Genomic DNA, 19,766 nt, shown 5'->3' on the forward strand with positions numbered 1-19,766 from the left:
TGATTCTGGCCCTGGATGAAGGACGCGAGGCCTCACTTTCTCCATCTGTGAAGCAGGGATCACAATAGGATTATTCTATACACAGTAGGATTAATATATGCATAGGGCTTAGAAAGTGCCCAGGAAGAGTGAGCTGTTATTCTTACAGGAGACAGGCATGTATGTGTTCTGTGACGCCTCGAGGGATAAGTGCTATGACAGAGGAAGCTGGGACCTGAGGGACCCGGGGAGGCCACTGGCTGGCTTGAAGACAGACAGAGGTTTCCTGGAGGAGAGGACACCAGTTTTCCACACATAAAATGGGGACAAGGTGGACAGAGATGGGACCTGGCAGATAAGCAGCACATGTAAAGGCTCTGAGGCTGGAAAGAGGTTTTCACACCTGAGAAACCAAAAGAAATTCCCTGGGCCTGAGACATCCAGGAGCCAGGTCACAAGGATCATGGGCTGCCCTTAGAGGTTGCCAGAACCAGCCTGGGGCATCACAGAAGCCTTCCTAAGGGAAGCGACACTCAAGCTTGGTGTTGAAGAACGAGAAGATATTAGTTCGTGAGGAAAGGAGGGAAGGGTGTTCTAGGCAGAGGGAACAGCATGTGCAAAGTCCTGGAGACCCAAGAGAGCAGGGCTTGGTGAGGTGTGAGCCTGGCTAGCTCATTGGGTGAATGGGATCAAAAGTGTCTACTGGGCTCAGGAACAGGAGGTGATGGAGTGGGGCGCCTGGGTGGCCCAGCCGGTTAAGCATCTGTTTAGCTTTTGATTGCCATCCAGGTCATGATCTTGTAGTTTGTGAGTTTGAGCCCTACATCAGGCTCTATGCAGACAGTGTGGAGCCTGCTTGGGATTCTCTCTCTCTCTCTCTCTCTCTCTCTCTCTCAAAAAAAAAAAAAAAAGGTGATGGAGTGAATGTAAGGCAGGAAGGGTTAGTGAGTGAACACTTATCTTTTAAAAACTGGGCTCAGGGGCGCCTGGGTGGCGCAGTCGGTTAAGCGCCCGACTTCAGCCAGGTCACGATCTCGCGGTCCGTGAGTTCGAGCCCCGCGTCAGGCTCTGGGCTGATGGCTCAGAGCCTGGAGCCTGTTTCTGATTCTGTGTCTCCCTCTCTCTCTGCCCCTCCCCCATTCATGCTCTGTCTCACTCTGTCCCAAAAAATAAATAAACGTTGAAAAAAAAATTAAAAAAAAATAAATAAATAAAAAATAAAAACTGGGCTCTGAAGGGAGGACAGAGATAGGAAGTAGCTGGTGAGGGCAGGGGGTCTGTGTGTGTGTGAAGATGAGCTGAGAACTCTAAGTGCTGATCAGAAAAGGGCGGAAGAAAGGCTGCAGATGGAGGGGGCGGGAGGTAGGGCGTGGAGGAAGGGGAGGACCAGGTTTTGTGGCCAGTTGTCACAAGCGGGCCATCAGATGGTGGGTCTGGGGGAGCAGGAGGAGAGGCCTGTGGCCGGGGGTCTGGGAGACAGAGAAGGAAGATGGAAGAAGGCTTGCTGTGAGCTCCAGTAGAGGCTGTCGCCAGCACCTAGACAGGGTTGGCCCGTGGGGGTCTCTGCGGTGTGAGCCTTGAATGGGTGGAGGGGTGTGGACCTGGGGGAGGGGCCCCGGGCCCCAAGACTGGGGCAGCCCTGGGGCTGGGATGTGAATCCCAGCTGGCCCTCAGCCTTAGTGTCCATCCTGGCGGTGTTGGGGGTCTGGGGCAGGAGGAGCAGCTGGCAGTCAGGCTGTGGGGAGGGAGGATGGTGGAGGCAGTGGGGGGAGAGGGGGGAGAGGGGAGTGGCTGACCAGAGGACTCTGAGGCCCCTGGGGCAGGGGTAGGGGGTTGGTGAGGGTGGCTCTGGCTTCTCATCTGGTTCCCCTGGCTCTGGAAACCCCCTCTCCAGGACCAGCCAGTGCAGGATGTTGCACCCTCCCCAGCACCTTTGCATCTACTCCCCGGGCACATGTCACACCTGCCTGGCATCTCTAGGCAGCCCTGTGTTCTTGGAGTCCTGAGTTGGGGGGAGATTAGTAATCTCCAAAGTCCCTTCTGATGAATTGGTTTGGTTGTGTCCAAGAGCTTGTCCAAGGTTTCCGCGTGAGTGCAAGGAGGTCCAGTCCTCCGGCCCCTTCCTCCACCAGGAACAGCACCCCGCAGCCTGTCTGGGCCCCCCAGTCTCTTGCCACCAGCGCTTCCAGTGGGGAAAGTGCCTGTGGGAAAAGCTGAAGGAACAGCCACTAGGGGGCGCCATGACCCAAGCCAACCAGCTACTTCCAGCGAGAGTGCTTGTGGTCTTTATAGTATATATTTCGAAGGGGCTGTTAGCTGCAATGAGAATTCTTAACTTTATCATGGTGTAGGGTTTCTCCTGTCCTTGAGAGGAGGCAGGGGGCCCAGCTCCGTTCCCAGCTCTGCCAGAGGCTTCGTGCCAGTCCTACTGAGTGCTCTCTGCGCCTTTTTCCCCTGGGTCTATGGTAGTATCTTACTCACTTGGGTGGGTGAGGGTAGGAGAGGGCCCGGAACTGCCCGTGCCTCGCCGCCCTACACACTGCAGTGATCTTGTGCTTGGCCCCACCCACCCACTGCTTGTGGAGGCCTCCATTCCTGTGTTCTTGGTTATGAGGGTGTCTTCAGGCTCTGTAGGGCTCTGGGGTTTGCTGAAAATGTTTCCACACTGGCCCAACCCTCGCAACCCTCTGGGAAATCAGGGCAGGAGTCCTGACTCTGCTGGTGTGGAAACTGAGGCGCAGGGAACTGAAGCTTGAATGCTTTCAAGCTCACCTGCCTGAAAATGCCCACAGCTTTGCACTCTGGGCCTTGGGCCCAGGGTGGGCTCTGTTTCTTCCCTGCTTGCTCGGAGTGCCCGGGAGGCAGGAATCCCCTAGCACCAGGGTTAGGCGCCACAAAGATGCTCATCACACCAGGAGAAGGCTGCCCCCAAGGAAGGGCACTGAGCCCAGACATAGCCCTGGAACACGGAACATGACCGTCAACCTTAGAGAGCCTCAGAGGGGCCGGGAATCTGCATTTGTAGCACTTGCCCCAAGTGGCTGTGAACCAGAGGACTGAAGGCCACCGAATGAGAAACCACTGCGTAGGTGGACGTAGCTTGTCCACGGGCACCAGGCCGGACGCACCTCCAAGCTCAGCAGTCACACTTCAGTTCCTTTCTTTTTTCATTCAACAAGCATTAACTGACACTCCCCCACTGACCCGGCCCCTGGTGAGACCACCCCCGTGCCAGCGCACTCAGAGAGAAACCGCTGCCCGCACAGCCTAGGAGGGAGCCGCCCGCCTACTACAGACGACAATGCAGGGCAATGTGACTGGTGCCGTGACCTGGCAAGTCCAGGGAAGAATGTTGCAGACAGAGGAACAGCACGAACAAGTGCCTGGAAGCAAGAGACAGAACTGAAAGAACGGGAGGGGAGAGTGTGATGGGAAGAGGGCCAAGGAGGACCTCTGATATGGAGGCCCCGAGGCCTCACGAAGTCCTCTGAACTTTCAGCTGGGGGTAGGGGAGCTTGGATGTCTCTCACACTGGTCTGCAATTGTCTTTTCACTCGGAAGTCTCCCGCCACCCTGGGGGCTCCCATTGCTAACTGTGTGAGCCCACCCTTGGCACCCCCAAAACTCTGCCCCCTAGTGCTGAGCTGTCCCCATTGGAATGCAGGCTGGGAGGGGGCAGTGGAGTTGGGGGTGGGTGGGAGCTGGGGCTGCCAAGTAGGCAGTGAGGTGGGGGTGGAGGGGGAAGTGGGGAGGGAGGGTGGGGAGCAGCTGATTTGTTTTAGAGCGGGAGGCTCTGTGCTGCTTTCCTAAACTTCAGCATCAAAGGCTGCTTGGAAACGTGTATAGAATAAGGTGGAATATTATGGAAATGGTCTCCTCTGCTCTGTGGCCTGGGAATTCACGGTCATTGAGAAGAATTTCCCCTGGTCCCGTATTTCCCCTTCTTTGAAAGTAAAGCTTATGGATCAAATAAATGTAAATTATGGTCCTACGTTTCTTCTGAACTCAACTGACTTCACTAGCCATAACATAAGTGAATTGAACTTTTTTCAAACCATCCTTCCAGCATTGGAGGGTCAAGCAGACTCACTTCCAGATTCAAGTGCGGTAACGTTCCAGTTTTCATCTTTCCTGTGACCATCACTTGCAGTCATGGGCACCCGAGGGCTGCCTGGAAGAGGAGGCCCTGGCTCCTGCCCTAACTTGGCCATGCTAGTTCCTTACCCAAGTGTCAGTGTCTTCTAAGCTTCATTGTCTTCTCCTACCAACAGGGATTAATTATACCTCCTGCTCATTCACTTTTATTTTTCTCAAGGTAATACGAACACATTGTTTCAAAGAACCAAATAACATACCATGTATGGGCTGCAAACAAAAATCACCAGTCCCCACCTTATCCCGCTCGCCCAGCCCCGATCCCAGTACCACCACTTTCCAGAGGCAGCTCCATTCAAATCCTGATGCCATTTTTTTCTTACTTTGATAACTTCAATACATATTATACATGTACCAATACAAGCAATGTTAACCGCTTGTTCTTGACTCCTCACTTTGAGGTATTTCTATTGCCTTCCTGGGGAGGGCAGTGATGATCTTTCTTCTGGTGCTCCCACCACTTCCCTTGTCCCCAGGCTCCCAGTAGTTGGGGCACATACATTTTCATTAAATAGATATTCTGGATTTATGTAATCATGACCGTGTAACTGTACTCAGCTCCTCCAAGTGCTGTACTCTGATTGCTTTCTTTTTCTCCTACTTTTACCGTTTTCTGGAAGAACTGCCTTGTTTTCTCATTTGTCTGGTTTTCTTTTTTTTTTTTAATTTTTTTTAACGTTTATTTATTTTTGAGACAGAGAGAGGCAGAGCATGAACGGGGGAGGGGCAGAGAGAGAGGGAGACACAGAATCGGAAGCAGGCTCCAGGCTCTGAGTCATCAGCCCAGAGCCAGACGTGGGGCTCGAACTCACGGACCGTGAGATGGTGACCTGAGCTGAAGTCGGACGCTTAACCGACTGAGCCACCCAGGCGCCCCTGGTTTTCTATGTTACTAGTGCTAATTCTTCCCAAACCAAACCCTCCTTTTAAAAAAAGTTTTATGTATCTAAATAATCTCTACACCCAACAGTGGGGCTTGAATCGCAACACTGAGACCAAGAGTCACATGGCTCTTCCGACCGAGCCAGCCAGGTACCCCTTTCCCTAACCCTTCTGATAGCCACACACACCCCCTCTCCTGATCGCGTGTCAGAGCCCCAATTCAGCCCGGGACTCCCCCCGCAGCCCTGCTGCACTACTGTCTGTTTGGCCTTCTCCTTGACAGTCGCTTGGACTGGACCCCCTCTTGGTAAGATCCCATGTCTTCTTGTCCTTGTTTTATTTTCTCAGTTTAGTGGAGCTCATTCTCCAGTAACTTTTTGAAAAATAGTCCTGGCATGTCTGGAAATATCTTTGTTCTACACTTACCCTTGGTTAATAGTTTAGCTGGGTGTAGAATTCTAGGTTGAAAATTGTCTTCATTCAGAATATTTCAGACTTTTGCTTTCCACTTGTCTATCTTCCAGTGAGAGATTCCATGACATTCTGATTCCTTATCTTTGTATGGGGCTTTCTGTTTCTTCTCCATCTACTCTTTTTAGGGTTATGCCCTTTATCTTTGGTTTTCTGAAGTTTTCAAATGATGTGCCTTGGTGAGGGGCTTTTTCATCCATTGTACTGGGCATGCAGTGAACCCCTTAAGCTGCCACTCACATGCTTCTGTTCTGGAAATTTTTCTTATGTTTCTTTGATTACTTCCTTCATTTTCTCATTTCTCTCTTTCTGGAACCTTTATTAGTCAGATATTGACTCTTTGGGTTGACCCTCAATCCTTCTTATTTATTTATTTTTTCCTATTCTTGATTTCTATGTGTTTTTACATACTCTCTGAGCAATTTCCTTCATGTTACCTTTCAAAATGTCTATCAGAGATTTGATTTCAGTTATCTTGTTTATTTGTTTTTTCTCTTCTGCCTGCTTGACTCTGTTTCCTCCAGGGTTTCCCCCCATGTGTTCTTGCAGGCACTAAAAATCCGATAGGAAACTGTACCTGATTTCAGTGGGGGAGGAGCACGGCTTGTTGGCTGTGGGCTTCACTGGGGTGAACTGGTGGTGAGTCAGCTTTTTCAGGAGGGCTCCAAATGCCCATTTCCAGAGGCCAATTACTCCAGAGAAGATTCTCCATCCTCCTGTCTTCTGCGGCTGCTTGGGTGTTTCTGGGCCAGGATCCCCTCTGGTTTGGTCTCTGGAGAATGACCTTCATCTGCCAGTCTCCTGGGAGTGGCTGTGCGGGTTGGGAAACGAGGTACCAGGGAGTCTAAGTGCTCCTACACTGACTTGCCATCAGCCCCCTTCTTTTTAATCCTGCCCCTTCCCCCTTCCTCAATATCTGGTGCCTGTGAGTCCTGAGCCATTCTGGGGCTCTGTGGGCAGCCCTGCTCATGTCTGGCAATGCTCCCCCCACAGACATGGAGCTGCTTCTGGCCCACTGGTTCGGGCTCTGCTCACCACCAGACGCTTCTTCCACTGGCAACTCTCCCATTCTCATGGTCTTTTTGATTTCTGTGCCGTCACCTTCACGGCGTTTTAGAAGGAGATGAGATCAACACTTATGTCTAATTTCTCCCCATTATTTCAGTTAGACTTTGCTCGTGTCAGGCAATCAGAGGTGCCAAAGAAACGTCATTGTCATTATAACAGCCAATGTTTGTCCAGAGCTTGCTCCATCCCAAGAGCACTATGAAGTATGTGACCATTTATTGTCTCATGGGATTCTTACTGACCCCTAGGAGGGAAATCATACATGTGAAGCTGGGCTCAGAGAGGTGGGGAACTTGCCCAAGGTCACCCAGTGAGGCCATTCAAATTCCTCAGCCAGAGTCAGAGCCCTGGATAGGGTCCTGGTTTGCCGACCTCTCCAGCCTCCTACCCACCCCCCCCACCCCTCCCCACTGCACTGGACTGAACCATGTCCAGTACTCTGCTCACCCCACATTCTCTCTCTCACTTCCACACCTTTGCACAGGTGGTTCCCCTGGAAAAGGAACAAAAGACATTGGGGGATAGCTTGCTTGTAAGAATAAAGATTACCTCCTAAGGCAGGGGTGAAAGCCCTCAACACACCTCCCATGATCCTTTGTGTCTATAGGAGCACCTCTCCACAGCCTTTTTGTGGTTTCTCTAGAAATAAAACCTTTTCCTTTAACAATTTTCATTTGTGGGGCACCTGGGTGGCTCAGTCAATTAGGCGTCTGACTCTCGATTTCTTGATTTCTGTTCAGGTCATGATCTCACGGTCATGAGGCTGAATCCCAGCTTGGGATTCTCTCTCCTTCTCTCTCTCTGCCCCTCTCCTGCTTGCTCTCCCTCTCAAAATAAATAAATAAACATTTAATAATAATAATAATAATTTTGATTTGTATAAAAGGTTTGTATACCCTTCCTAGTGATTCCTCTTTTTTTTTTTTTTTTTTTGCACTATAGGAGAGATTTTTTTAATTAATTAATTAATTAATTAATTATTGAGAGAGAGCAGAGTGTGAGCAGGGGAGGGGCAAGAGAGAAGGAGACACAGAATGTGAAGCAGGCTCCAGGCTCTGAGCTGTCAGCACAGAGCCTGACGCGGGGCTCGAACCCACATACTTGTGAGATCATGACCTGAGCCAAAGTCAGCCGCTTGACTGAGCCACCCAGGCGCCCCAAGAGTTGTTGTTTTTAAAATAATTTGTGCCGGACCTGTTAGTTTTCTGTCTCTGAGGTGAGACAGCTGACCAAGCAAGGGAAGGGTTACATACTGATGAGAAACACAGTGCCAGTGGGAAAAGTCATAATTAGTCATTTGCTGCTGCCAAGACAGTCACTTATTAGACTGCATGGACTTTGTCACCATTAAGAGGTTTGTAAGAAATTCAGCACACAGACACTCTCTTTTAAAAAAAAGAATGGCTTTATTGAGATAATAATTTACATATCATACAATTCACGCATTTATAGTGTATGGCTCACTGGGGGGCCTGGGGGGCTCAGGCGCTTGAGTGTCTGAGGGGCTCAGGTCACGATCTCGTAATTCGTGAGTTCGGGCCCCACGTTGGGCTCACTGCTGACAGTGTGGAGCCTGTTTCAGATCCTCTGTCCCCCTCTCTCTTTGCCCCTCCTCCACTTGCACTCTCTAAAATAAATAAACATTTGAAGTGTAAAACTCACTGATTTTTATTTTATTTTATTTTTTAAAATGTATTTATTTATTTTGAGAGAGAGAGAGAGAGCACGAGGGGGGGTAGGGAGAGAGAGAGAGAGGCAGAGAGGGAGAATCCCAAGCAGGCTCTGCACTGGCAGTGTGGAGACCAAGGCAGGGTTTGAACTCAGGAGCTGTGCGATCATGATGTAGGCCGAAGTCAGATACTTAACCGACTGAGCCACCCAGGGGCCCCACGTCACTGACTTTTAGCACATTCAGGGGTGTGCAACCGTCAGTACAATCAATTTTAGAACATTTTTATTACCCTCACAAGAAACCCCATACTCATTAGTGATGACTCCCCATTCCCTCTCAAGCTTACATTCCGGGACAAACATGCATCTGTTTTCTACCGCTATATAGTTGCCTAGTTGGGACACTGTGTATAAATGGAATCACACGACACGTGATCTTTTGTGACTGGCTTCATTTCATTTCGCGTCGTGTTTTCGAGGGTTGCCCATACGGTGGCAATATTAATGCTCCATTTCTATCCACTGCGGAATAATATTCCATTGTATGGATATACCACATTTTATGTTTATGATGAGCATTTGAGTCATTTCCACTTTTCGGCCATCGTGAGTCATGTTGCTGTGAACGCTCACATACGAGATTTTGTCCATTTTGTACATTTGTGGGCTTGGGTTTTAGTTTCCCTTGGGTTTTTATTCCACCTGAGAGTGGAATGATTAGGTGATATGTTAAGTCTAGGTTTCACTTTTTCAGGAGCTGCCAAACTGTTTTTCAGAGCCATCCTGGTGAGTGTAAAGTGGTATCCCATTGTGGTTTTGATTTGCATTTCCCTGGTGGCTAATGATGTGGAGCACCTTTTCGCGTGTGTGCGTGTGTGCGCACGTGCGCGCGTGTGTGTGTGTTTCCATTTGTAAATCTTCTTTGGAGCAATGTTGCTTCAGATCTTTTGCCCATTTTTTGACTGGGTTGTCTGTTTCTTACTGAGCTGTAAAAGTTCTTTATAGACTCTAGACACAAGTCCCTTACCCTTACCAGGTATACAAATTGCAAGTCTTTTCTCCCATTGTACGGATTGTCTTTTCATTTTCTTAATTGCGTCCTTTGTTTTTGTTTTTGTTTTTGTTTTGAGAGAGAGTGTGCATGAGCAGGGGAGGGGCAGAAGGAGAGAGAGAAAGAACTTAGGCAGGCTTCACTTCACACCCAGCACAGAGCCTGATGCGGGGCTCGATCTCAAAGCTATGAGATCGTGACTTGAGCCCAAATCAAGAGTCGAACACTTAACCTACTGAGCCACCCAGACGCCACTTAATTGTATCCTTTGAAGCACAATTAAAAAAAATTTTTTTAATGTTTATTTATTTTTAGAGAGAGAGAGAGAGAGATAGAAGGGGAGAGGCAGAGAGAGAGGGAGACAGAGAATACGAAGAAAGCTCTGAGCTGTCAGTGCAAAGCCTTACGTGGGGTTCTAACCCATGAACTGTGAGATCATGACCTGAGCTGAAGTTGCACATTCAACTGACTGAGTTACCCAGGCACCCCTGAAGCACAAATTTTTTAACTTTAGTGTAATTTATCTTTGTTGTGTTATGTTGCTATGCTTTTACTGTCATATTTAAAAAAAATATTGCCTGATACAAGCTCATGAAGATTTACTTCTACATATTTTTTCCTTAGAGTTCTATAGTTCTAATTCTTTCATTTAGATGTTTGGTTCATTTGAAGTTAATTTTTGTATATGATGTAAGATAGGGGTCCAACTTCATTCTTTTGCATGCGGATATCCATTTGTCCCAGCACCATTTATTGAAAGGACTATCCCTTCCCTCATTTGTCTTGGCATCCTTGCCCAAAATCAACTAACCATAAATGTGAAACTCTGTTTCTGAACCCTCAAGTTAATTCCATTGATCTGTATGTCTGTCAGTACCACATTGCCTCAATTACTATATAGCTTTGTAGTAAATTGTGAAATTGGGACGTGTGAGTCCTCCAAATTTGTTCTTATTTTTTGAGAGTATATTGGCTGTTTCGGATTCCTGGACGATAACATGAGTGTTATAATCAGATTGTCAATTTCTGCAAAGAACCCAGGTGGGATTTTGAAGGGGACTGTGTTGAATCTGTAGGTCAACTTGTGGAGTCTTGCGCTTAACAATATCAAGTCTTTTGATCCATGATGATGGGTTGTCTTTCCATCTATTCAGGTCTCCTTTCATTTCTTTCTACAATGTTTCGTAGTTTTCAGAATACACATTTTGTCCTTTTGTTAAATTTGCTACTAAGCAGTTCGCTCTTTTTAATGCTATTGGACATTTTTTTCTTAATTTCATCTTTGGATTATTTATTGCAAATGCATAGAAATTCAATGAACTTCTGTGCATTGATCTTGTATCCTGCAACTTTGCTGTACTCATTTATTAGCCCTAATGGTGGATTCCCTAGGATTTTCCATACACAAAATCATGTCATCTGCAAATAGAAGTCGTTTTACTTCCTTTCTAAACTGGATGCCTTTTATTTTTTCACCCGATAGCCTTTGCTAGAACCTCTAATATCCAGTAGAAGTCAGTTAGGTCTACTGGTTTCTAGTATTCTTCAATTCTTCTATTTCCTTGCTGATTTTCTGCCTAATTCTATCCATTATTGAAAGTGAGGTAGTCAAGTCTCCCCCTATTGTTGAATTTATTTCTCTTTTTAATTCTGTCAGGTTTTGCTTCATGTATTTTGGGCTTTGCTGTTCAGAGCATATATGTTTATAATTGTTATATCTTCTTGATGGATTGACTCTTTTATCACATGTACCCCTTTGTCTCTAATAACAATTTTTCAATTTTGTTTTAAGATTGATTTTGGACAGATGCAAAAAAGACGTTAGAACAGCAACTTCTTCCACGGGCTCCTGCTGGTTCCAGGCAAGGAAAATAAGAAGCCTATCTCAGCCTCTGTCAAAGGGTCACTCTCCCCTTTTCCTTCTCCCTCGAGCAATAGCTCCCAAGCCTCAGTGTCTTCTCCTTTAAAATGAGAGGATTGGGACCTAGAGTCGCTAAGATTTTCTTCAGCCTTTTTTGGACTCTAGCATTCTGCAACTAGTATTATTCCTGTGTTATTTTTAAATGCTTACTCTATCTCTAGCACTCTCAGATGTCTCATCCCATTTATATAACTGCCAGGAAGGTAGACATTTTTGTCCTTATTTTATAGCTTAGGAAATGAAGGCTGAAAAAAAAAAAGCTGGAGTAAATTTGGAAAATAAGAATAAGCATGAAGAAGCAATAAATGTCACCATCAACCCCATCTTCCAAAGATAAACCACTCTTAACCTTTGGAAGTACATTTGTCTAAACTTTCTTCTGGGTGCGTATATATTTTTAGGAAATTGTTTTTACACCACATATACTGCCTTATTTCACTGTATAATGTACCCAAAATGTTGAAGGAAGGATTTCCTCACAGTTGGAGCTGAACAAAGATGAAAGAGACCCCCTCATTGGTAGTAAGCACCTTATCAGTGGGAGTGTGTGAGCACAGCACTTGGTTCGCACACGGGGACAAGGACTCTAATGGGCTGTTTATGAGCCTGTCTTCTCCCCAGGACTGTGAGGCCGCCCAGGGCTGGGACCAGACTGACGAATCCCACTTTCCTGTGCCCAGCTCAGAGAAGACGTGGAGACAGTTTGATGAATTGATCGGCACGAGCCAAGGGACGCAAGAGGGAAATGAGAAACAGCTGAGTCTAAAGTCTCTCCGGGCTGGATCTCTTCAGGAAAAGGATCTGTGACAGAAGTGTCCCGACCTGGGCTCTACACTCAGGGGCAACTTTCCCACCTACCCTTTCTGTAAAATGGGGGTTGGCCTTTCTGAGATGGCCTGGGTGCAACTCTAGGCCTTGCTGACAGATGGACCTTAGAGACTGAAGACTCGGGAGTTGGGGCCATCTCCCAGGGCGGGGGTGGGCGGACAGGGGACGACAGCTGTGTGGGAGTCTCCAGCCAACCTGTTGGCATCTACGCCGTGTGACATACTGAGTGCTGTGTGGTGTGGATGGGAGACTTGGGTAACTCGACCTAGAACAACTCCCTGTCATTGGGAGATGAGATACCTCAAAAAAAAAGTTAGGGAAAGGCTGACCAGCTGGGTGGGGCCGTGGGAGTCCTGGGGCCCCGGCTAGGTGTCTGGAGACCTGTGAATCCAGCCTCTACCCCTCTTCCACTTGCTGAGTGGCCTGGGCAGGCCCCACTTCTCTCTGCCTCTCCTGGTCCCGAGCCTGTGACCCTATGAGCTCATCCTGAGACCTTGCACACCATCCAAGTGGATTGCTGAGCACTGACTATGCTCTGGTGGTCGTAGCTGCAGAACTGGACGAAATAATGAAGGTCAGTTTGGAGGAAGTAGGATTCAGAGAGGCAGCTTGTCCTGGTAAAAAGAAGAGGGGTCTCACGGTCCAGTGGGCCTGTCTGTCTGGTGCTCTGAGCCTGGATTTCCTCTTTCTTTCTCTCTAGGTTGTTTGAAGAGAGAATGAGTTAACATAGGTAGGTGGCTGGAACACAGAGGTACTTAATAAACGGTTCTAATGAGCAAGTCTTGGAAGTTATCGAGACCGAGGCAGGCACTTTCTTGGCCAATGGGAGGGAGTAGGTGGCACGGACTGTAGAAGATGTCTTGACCTTGGAGCGACGGCTTTGCTTTTAGACAGCCCCGGCCTGCCGGTGGGCAGGGTCACATTCTATCTGTTCCTGCAATGGCATGGTTTTTCCCTCCCCAATTATCAGCCTATGCAGGGAGATGCTAAAAGCAGTGCCCATTTCTGGGCATATGTCCAAATGGCCATCAAGAGGGCTCCATGGAGGAAAGTCTATTTCAAGAGCACATTAAATGCACAGAGAGAAATTGAGAGAGAAGGCAGACGTTCGCAAGCTACGAGAAGGCAGGTCGTGTTGGGGGCACTTCTGGGTGCTGGGCCCTGAAACACGTTTAGAGAAGCCTACCTTGTTGGACAGGTAGATGAATTCTTGAAGGAGCCTCAAATTCTTCTTTAGAACGAAGTGAGGTAGAATGAATTACTCACTTGCTGAATTGATAAATTGATAAATGAAGGCCACCTCCCTTCCCCCAATACTGTGGTTCTTCATGGTCACCAGATGCTGCCACATCTGGTTTCTTATCTCGTCCTCAGTACAGCCCTGTGTGTAACCATGGTTTTCCATTTCTCAGGTGAGGTCACGGAGGCCCAGAGAGAACATGTGACTTGCATAAGGCTGCAGAGTCAGAATTTGAATCAAGGTTGCAGGACCTGACTAGACAGGCTGGGGTGTTCTGACCCTCGAGGCCTTTGCCCAAGATAGCATGGGATGTTGTGAGCACTGCCCTGGGAATCCTGAGATCAGATCCATTGCCAAATCGCCACATGTCCCCAGCCAAGCAGACCATCTTCCTGGGCCTCAGTTTCCCTACTTGCAACATGAAGCTTGGTTTAGAATTATGGGGAAAATACTTGGGGCGTTTGTCTTAACGGGCAGTCCTAAAACGGAAGCAACACGGTTATATTTCTCGTGCACCTACTATGTCACAGTATTGTCCCATTTAATCTGCCTCCTGAGGGAGGGCCATTGTCTCATCTTACAGAGCAGAACCACACACTCAGCGAGGGGACCTGTCTACAATTCTGAGCAATTCTGGAGACATCGGAATCCCTGCTGGCAGCACTCTGGGCCTCACCATCTTTTGAGAGCTACAAGCTTCCTGAGCCTCAGTTTCTCCATCAATAAAAATCGAGAGGCGTCTGCCTGTCACATTCCAGACCTCTCTGGGGCACGGAACCACCTAGTAAAGCCGATCTCCATGGAGATGGCTGCACAACACCCAGCGTCTTGCTTGGCCTGGCAGACACCTGGTGCAGGACTTAGTGACTTCACCCCCTTTGCTCCCTAGCAGAAGACCTGATCCCCCCTGCCCTTCTTTTCTGGGTGATCAGACTCCACTCCCCCTCCAGGTGTGGCCTCAAGTTGCTCACTGTCTGGCGGTGGCATGACCAACACGGAGGAAACCTCAGGTGAGGGCAAAGTGCCAAACTTGGGTGAAAACACCAGCTCGCCTGGGCACAGCCCTGCACGGCCCACAAGGCCGTGGCTCCCGTTCCACTAGAGCTCTTGATCCCCCAGGTCGTAACTGGGAACTTGTCGCCCGATTCTGGGAACTTGTCACCACTTGGCATCCCAGTGCACTGTTGGGAGTCTAGGGGCAGCAAAGTGCTGGGGCTCCGAGGTTGGCCAAGGGCAGGGTTTTGCAGTCGGGAGGACAGGAGTCCGAAGCCTGGCTGGGCAGTGTGTGAGGCTGGCCACCTCTCTGGCCGTCAGTTTTCTCATCTGTAAAGTGGGGACGGTAACAAGACCTTCCCTGCAGGGCTGCGTGAGGGTTAAATGATTAGCACGTGTAGAGCACTGACATTGCCTGGCCCGTAGCAGGTGGAGCCTCTGAACCAGTCAATGCTCCCAGCCCTCCCTGGGCACCTGCCGGGGAGCCCTGCCCTCCCTCAGAGAGCAGATTCCATTGCTCGGAGGCAGGATCTGCGTGTGGAGGTGTGGAAACTCCCAGATGATTCTAATGTGTAGTAAGAAGTAAGAAGACGGTTCTGCTTTAGCTACTCATCCTGCAGATGGGTAAGCTAAGTTGTCCGGGGCACAGCCTTTCCTTCTCTGCGACTTAATTTCTTCTCTTGTAAATAACCACCGTCCCTCGCTGCCCCCACCCTTTGGGGCCAGTCTGACCTCTTGAGCCTCGGTTTCCCCATCTGTGAGGAGAAAGGCCGGTGAGATGCTGCCCCACCTGTGGACTGGCCGCCTTCCAGACTCCAAAGACTGACAGAAGCTCACGTGCTCCAGCCTGCAGCCCTACATCAACACCGCTCTTCCCCTGCAGTCTCCAGACAAGGTTTAGTTTCCTGACGCATGGGCTCCTTGTTGGGGAAACATGAGAACAGAGGCTCCCATCATGGCTGCCCCTTCCTGCTGTCCTGAGCTGCCTGGGTGTGAGGTCTGCCAGCCCTGAACCTCTGAGAAAATATTTAGGCAGTAACCCAAGCCTTGGCCACCTGCTTTCCCTGCAAATGCGCAATTAATCACCTGGACACGCTCTGCCCTATGTCCAGTCTCAGGAACGATGCCGGCATGGCGGGCCCCACTGCTGCCTGTGTGGGCATGAGACAGCTGCTGTCTCAGCTTGGGCCTGAGAAGCCTTTGGAGGTTGTGCAGCCCAGCCCTTGACCCAGGGACAGGACTGCTTCATAGCATCCTGCCCACTCTTGCTTGCACACCCCCAGGGATGGGGAGCTCGCTTCCTCCCAAAGTAGTCCATTCTACTTTAGAGGGTTTTGCCTTTTAGAAATCTGAGATTTGCCCCTCAGCCCCACTCCCTGGGGTCCCAGCCTACTTGGGGGTCTCCCAGTACTGTCAGCACCCTCTCTTCAGGGCATTCTGCTGAGCTCTGGGGTTGTGTTCAAGGTCCCCCCCCCCCCACCCCGCCCCCGAGTCTCCCGTTCTCTGCAGCCACCTTCAGGTGTGAGGTGAGCAGACTTCTCCCTGTCCTGGCCCTTGTTCTGCACAGACTTTCATTTGCCCCTGGCAAATTAACCCAAAGAACCAACTGCGTTCCAGGCCCTGTGCTGGGCCCTGGGGACATAAGGCCTCCAACATAGGTCCTGCTGTGACAAGACAGTCCTATGGCAAAGGTGAATTTGGGCCCCAGACCGTCCTCCAGGGCGCTAGCCTGAATTTGCCTCCTGTACCCGTCTAGGCTGCCAGACAAGCAAGAAAACCCCGGCCTGGCCCCACTGGGGCTGGGTCAGCTTTTTTTCTGGAAGATTTCAAACATACTTGAAAGTACAGAGGATATAATATAACGAGCCACAGAAAATAGTATAATGGGCCCGTCCTCCAGCTTTAGCATTGTCAACTCGAGGCAAAGCCTGTTTCCATCCCCTCCACGCACTCTCTTCCAAATTATGCTGAAGCCTGGTTGCCCCAGTTCTTTGCTCTGCCCTAAAATCACCCCCTGGACCAAATCCACCACCGTGTCCCTCGCTCCCTGGCCCTGTGGGAGCTCAAGCAGCTCCCTCCCTCCTGCAGAGACTGGGACACATCTCCTGGGTGGTAAAGCCTGGCACGTGGCTTCCTGGAGGCCTGATTCCTCACCAGCCCCTTGACAGGCCTTCTGCTCGGCCTGCTGCACCACAGGCCTGGGGCCCCTGGGAATAAGTCGAGTTTTGGCTCCAGAGCCGCAGGGCTGATGAGAGCGGGCCTTTCCTTCCTGGTTCACGTTCCGATTGCGTTTCCCTTCAGAGACACGATCACTGAGAAACCTATAAATCCCTGGCAGGGCTGACGGCCCAGGCGAGTATATAAATCAGGACTTGTAAAAGCCTAATGATTCCCCCCGGACGGTGGAGAAGGGAGTGCGCCAAAACTCCTCAGGCTGCTCCCCTGGACCCCAGTCAGCAGGGGAGGGTGGGCCGGGCGCTGGTGCCACAGACCTGGTCTGGAATTCCAGTTCTGCCCTCACTTTCTTGGTGGCCTCAGTTCTTTCCTCCGCAGAATGGGCTTAATCGCACGTACCTTGTGGAGTGTCATGATGATGTCATGCAGGTTCTCTCGGAGCCTTAAAGCACGGGATGCTGTCATTTTTCAGGCCGGCTGACAGGAGGTGGTGGACACAGTGTAGGCTGGGGACCAGGGAGCTTGGGTTGTCCCCTGTGGGTCACTGACCTGCTCTGTAACTTTGGTTGTGTCACACTCTCGGGGCTTGTCTTCTCGCTTGGAAAACAAGGGGTTGGACGGGGTGGGGAGTTCAAAAATGATTGTTGTGGCCCTAGTCTGCAGGAGGTTCTGTGCAGATGGGCCCCGGTTCCCTTGCTCCCGGCTCTCATGCTCCACTGATGTATTCAACAAACAAGTACGGAGCACCTACTATGTGCTGTGGGGGCTGGGCAGTCAGCGGTGAGGAGGGCAGAGCAGGATCCACCTCCCGGGGCCCATGGTCCAGGGGGAGCTCCCCCTGCCCGCTCCCTTCACAGCAGCAGGCGGAGGGCGTCCTGAGGGATAAAGCGGGCACAGCAACCCCAACTCCCCCTTGCTTGGTGTCCCATTCTCCATGTCCCCTGGGTTTCTCCATCCATGGAGTGAGAGGGGGCAGTGCCGGTGGCCTCAGTGGGCTTCTTAGTTCTGATGGTCTGGGTCACGGGGGACCCCAACGGCCAGCAGCAACAGAGACTCTGGAGGCAGAGGGAGTCCAGGCAGATCCAGGAATGGGGAATCCCTGTGCCCAGCATCAAGGGACCCTGGGCCTGGTCATGAAGGGCAGAAGGGGAGGTCTTGAGACCCACTCTCCCCAGAGACCCCTGGCAGGTGGCTGAGGAGGGGGTCAAGTGACCACAGACCCCTGCCCCAAAGGCCTGTCTCACCAGCACTCTTCCCCTTTTTGGCCTCCCCTCCTTGTAACCACTAGGGCTCTATGTTGCCTTAGGCCCCAGACAATGAGGCAAGAGTCAGTGAGGAGGGGGACAAGGCAAAGAGAATAGGGGCACAGAAGACAGACCTGCAGTTTAAAGAGGGAAAGGGAAAGACAAACAGAAGAAAAAGAGACACAGGGAGTGAACTTGGAGGGGCAGAGGAAGGGGGGAAGGAGAGAACTGGGAGGGGGACAAAAGGGCACAGCAGAGATGGGGAGACAGAGGGAGGGCTGGAGGGGCAGAGAGCTGCTAGGGGACCAGGGGTAGCAGTGAGGGGGAAGCAGAGAGGAACAGGGAGGAATGGAAGACAGAGGAACAGGGAATAGAAGATAGAGGGACAGGGGGACAGAAGACAGAGGGACAGGGGACGCAAGACAGGACAGGGGGAGATGGAAGACAGAGGGCCTCTGATGGAGATGGGGACAGGGCAGGTGGGGGGCAGGCCAATATGAGCCTGGACTGGACGGAGGGCAGGGCTGCAGGGGCTGCCTGGAGTGGCCGGGCTGGAAGAGCAGTGTGGTCCCCTGGCAGGGCTGGGCACCGTGCTGGTACCCTGGGTCCCCCTTTAGGGGCTCTCGGGCAGACTTAGCTCCACTGCCCTACAGACCCTGCAGGGCCCAAAGCCTTGGCCCATCCCCCGGGGCCTCTCCAGGTAAGAAGTGCCACCTGACCCAACGCCCCCTGTGTGAGGGTTGGCAGTAATCACCCCGCCCTGTGACCGCACCGCACTCCTGGCTGCAGTCCCTGGCACTCGGGCAGAGCTCAGGAGGGACCTCGGTGCTCAGTGTTTTCTAAACAAGGGACGAAGCAAGCATGGCTGGGAAGGGAGCTCGGATCCAGTCTCTCGGCGGGTCCTGCCCCAGGTGCCCACCGGCTGCTGTGCCCACTCGACCAGGATGGAGACCTGCAGGCATCTGGGAAGAAGGCCTCCTGGCGTCAAGAGGAGGAGCGGAGGCTCAGAGGAGACCCCAGCAGGGGAAGGGAACAGTCACATTTACAGCTCAGGGGCACGATAAAAGCTGCTATTACTGAATCCCTACTGTGTGCCGAGCCTTTGTCTCCAGCTCACTTGTCTGTCTTTTTCTCTTTTGTTTGTCTTTGCCTTTGTCCCCCTTTCTCCCTCTCTCTGTCTCTCAGAAACTAAATGGGATCCAACTGCTGGCTCCCTGTGTGTTCTCCTGCTCACGGCTCAGCCCTTTCATTATTAATAGAAATATGTCCTCATTGTACAGCTTAATTCTGCTTATCTGGAGTGGATTAAGTGCTTACAATGACATGCAGTATTGATTCCTGAGCATCCCTGTTAAAGGAATTTTGCCACGACCTAATTAGTTCCATAAAACCAGTGGAGGATGGGACAAGGGGGCCAGCGGAGCCTGGGAGTCGGGAGTCCTGGGTCCTCATCCCTGATGACATTAGGGATGCTGTGTGACATGAGATCAGAATCTCCCCACTGCGGGCCTGGACTTGGCCTGCTCTGGGAGCCAGAGGTGGGAGCCAGGTGCCCAGAGTCCTCCAGGGTAGGAAGTGCGGTGGGTGAGAGCATGTGCTCCGGGGCCTGATCCTCAGGTGTGAATCCCTGCTCTCCCACCCACTGGCTGTGCGGCACGGACACGTTACTTCCCTTCACGGTCCCTCAGTCTCTGCATCTGTAAAGTGGGGTAACCGTCAGGCCCTGGCAGGAAACAGATGGCCCTCTGAGTGGGGCGGTTGAGGAGGGTTTAAGGAGAGGACTCCGTATAACGGTGGGGGCCGGTGGCAGGCAAATGAGGGACAGTGCGGGGTCTGACTTTCCTAAGAGTGGGAGCAGCTCCAGCCCCAGCCCATGCCTGAAGAGGGAGGACAGGGGGCCGCTGCTGTGACCTGCAGTGTGGAGAGGGCCACCTGACTGGAGCCGGGACCTTGAGTGAGAATGGGGCCTGCCCAGGGACTCTTGCTCTCCGCCCGCACCCCAAGCTGGGCTCCTCATTGGCTGGAGCCAGCTGGGAGCCAGAGGGAAGGGCTGTAGACACAGAGTAGCACTCGCGGCCTCCCTCGGTC

The sequence above is a fragment of the Prionailurus bengalensis genome, chromosome C1, assembly GCF_016509475.1.
Source record: "Prionailurus bengalensis isolate Pbe53 chromosome C1, Fcat_Pben_1.1_paternal_pri, whole genome shotgun sequence".
Classification (NCBI taxonomy): domain Eukaryota; kingdom Metazoa; phylum Chordata; class Mammalia; order Carnivora; family Felidae; genus Prionailurus; species Prionailurus bengalensis.